The following is a 3,174-nucleotide window of genomic DNA, read 5'->3' on the forward strand; positions in this document are numbered from 1 at the left end:
CTAGCATGTGGGCTATCAGAGGAACCAAGTCTGCTGAGAAGACATGTTTAAGGGAGAACTATTGCTTTACCAGACGCTTTGGCCAGAAACAGATGCTGAGGTGTCAATGCAAAAAGGACTGAACACCGAAAAACATCTGTATGTACATGGAATCATTGGAGAACCTGTGGAGAGGTCAGGATGAAAGAGGGAATACTGGGAAGCTCATTGGAGAGCCAGGAGTGAGAAAAAGTTGATTGCTATAGAGATTTTTTTAAAAATAGCTATTACCCCTTTCAAGAATGACTAATAATTATTATATGAGGCAATGTTTGTGAACCAGGCCATAACAAGAAAGTGCCTGCTCAAAAGTCAAATGTCTAAAGTAAATATAATTTTAGAAACAAAATGTGTTTTATAAAGAAAATATAAAGTATGTGGTGTGTGTGTTTTTTTGAAAACGTTTATGCAACTAGCACTCATAGACCTTTTTTCCTCACGCTGACTTGTCATATTTGATTATTTAAAATTCAAAAAGAAATAGGTATATTTTTGTGTGTACAATTAGCTAGAGTTGCATCTCTAAGTACTCTCCCTCACCCCCAACACACAAACACATGACTAATAGCAGAGTTATTGTTTTGTAAAAGTTTGATGGTTTTTACTTCTTGGAAGTTGGGTGTTACCAGTTTGTTCATTGCCTTTCTGGGAAATGTGGTCCACCTGCTGTAGTTGAAAATACTGTCAAAGTGTCTCTTACATGGCTAAAAGGCCCAAGGGAGAAAATATATTTTATAACTGACAAAAGGTTAGAACCAGTTCTTAAGTGCTTGCTTGGGGGTTCAAATTAAAACTTAGAACATATCCACTGACCATGTTGTTCTAATTAAAATATATTGACATTAATGCCTATTTAGACTGTGAATAGCCATACAAATGTAGCTCATCAAAAGAAAGAGTATGTGGATTCCAGATAAATGTTGTTACTATCACTATTTTGATTTTAAGTGGGAGATGCGAAAAATACATGAAAATAAGATGTTATTTCTACTTTCAGCATTAATCCTTCTCAATATAAGTATTCTTTCTAGAAACCCCTTAAAGGATTCCTGTGTTTGTTTTTCCATCACTTTTCCCACCACTCCCAGCTGACTCCTCCAGGGCACCCTTTTCCTCTGAAAGTTGACCATTCATTCCTCCCCAGCCACCTTGTGGTAACTGCAGGAGCTACCAGGTTATAGGATCCTGTCCCTTCTTTGGTCTTGGGGTGGACAACCTAGGCTCTGCTTTGTTGTGTTGAACTTGAATTCAAATAGAGTAGGAGAAAAACCCTCTCATGGCAGAAGCTGTGGAGTGTAATTTTGGAAGGTATAGGCAGCCATAGTTTCTGCCATGTATGGAAAACTTCTCCGTAGTGGAAAAGATTAAGATTGCCACTCCAAGAAGAGCAAAGACAGGACATGGAGGACTCGTCCTGTCAACATACAAACTCCTGGTTCCACTTATTTCTCTGGATCACTGCCTATCCTGAGATTTGGTTAGTTCGACACTTTCTTGGGTTGCCTAAAACAGTAAATGCCCACTTGTCCTAAGTGAGTATTGCTTGGGTTATTAGTCATTTAAATAAAGAGTCTTATTCAGAGGATTTGGTGAACTCCTGGGTGTGAATATGGAAAGAAGTCTTGGGACAGTTTATCTGAAGGAACAGTAATTAGAAACATCAAATCCATAGCCAGATATATCCATGGCATGAAGTATAGATGGGTCATGTACCCTTGGCCACAACCCACATATAGTGGCTTTACAATATTTTGCAAATTCTTTGACATTACACCCTCTTTTCATAAGGTGAGATATAATTTACCCTTCATTTAAATATGGACCCAACATGGTGACTTGTTTCTAGCAAGCAAAATATGGCAGAAGTGATGTTACCTGACTTCTGAGACTAGGTCTTAAAATGGATAGTTTCCACCTGGCTTTCTCTTTCGTGGATCAGTTCCTCTTGGAGAATGTAGACTCCATGTCATGTAGACACTTGACCAGTGCTGAGAGAGGCCCACATGGAGAGGGACAAAGGCATACTGCCCACACCTAGTACCAAATTGCCAGCCACGTAAATGAGCCATCTTCAAAGTGTATCCTTCAGTCCCTATTAAGGGACAGATAACTACAGCTCTGGTCAATATCTTGACTACAACTTCATGGGAGACCCTGAGCCAGAACCACCCAGATACACCATTTCTGAATTCTTGACCCACAGAGATAATTAAATGTTTATTGTCATTTTAAGTCACTATAGATATGGAAAATTTGTTACACAGCAATAGATAACTAATACTATGTCTAAGATTGAAGAGAATTCTCCTGAAGAGGTTAGTAAATCAGCTTCAATAGTAAGTGATGACAGGAGATCCCAAAATAGGTAACCCAGTCATAGAATTAAAGGGAGGTCATGATTTAGAAGTTTGGTCTCCTTGAACTAGGGTTCCAGGTAGAAAACATGATTATAGATGACCTACTATAAAAAAATAAAAATAAAAAAGTTTTAAAAAGAGTGGTTCAAATGCATAGTTCTAAAGTCAAGCATATTTAGATTCAAATCTTGGCTCCACTAGTTTCTTCTTGAAGTTATTCTTTGTCCATATTTTTTAAGGTAGTTTTAGGCTTATAAAAATGTTACAAAAATTATCAAGATTTCCAGTGGACCCTTAACCTAGCTTCCCCAAATGTTAACATTTTAGCATTAAAAAATTAAAAACATGGCATAAGAACATAACAGTAAAAATAAAGCAGAACAAATAAAAAAAGTATCCTAATATCAAATCTATGAATCATTTTTCTGATGAATGATTAAAATCTCAATTTATATTCATAAAATGTATTGTATATTGTGTCAACCTATTGTGTTCCCTCTTTCTCTTTTCCCTGGTTCTACTTTTCCAGGGCATCTGGGTCCTTTTCTTCCTGCTGTGTGAAATTATTCTTTCCCAATGCAAATTAATGTATCCAAGTTTATTTCTCTCTTCAAAAGATGCAACCATGAGCAAAGAAGCTAATGTGAAATTTCTCAATCTCAGTTTCTCAATATTTTAGCAAGCAAATTTCCAAAATGAATGATTCTTTTTTTTTTAAAGATTTTATTTATTTATTAGAGAGAGAGAGAGAGAAAGCACAAGCAGCAGGAGCGGCAGG

Source organism: Callorhinus ursinus, unplaced genomic scaffold, assembly GCF_003265705.2.
Source record: "Callorhinus ursinus isolate GAN/ISIS: 27379988/994484 unplaced genomic scaffold, GSC_fseal_2.0 scaffold6, whole genome shotgun sequence".
NCBI lineage: Eukaryota > Metazoa > Chordata > Mammalia > Carnivora > Otariidae > Callorhinus > Callorhinus ursinus.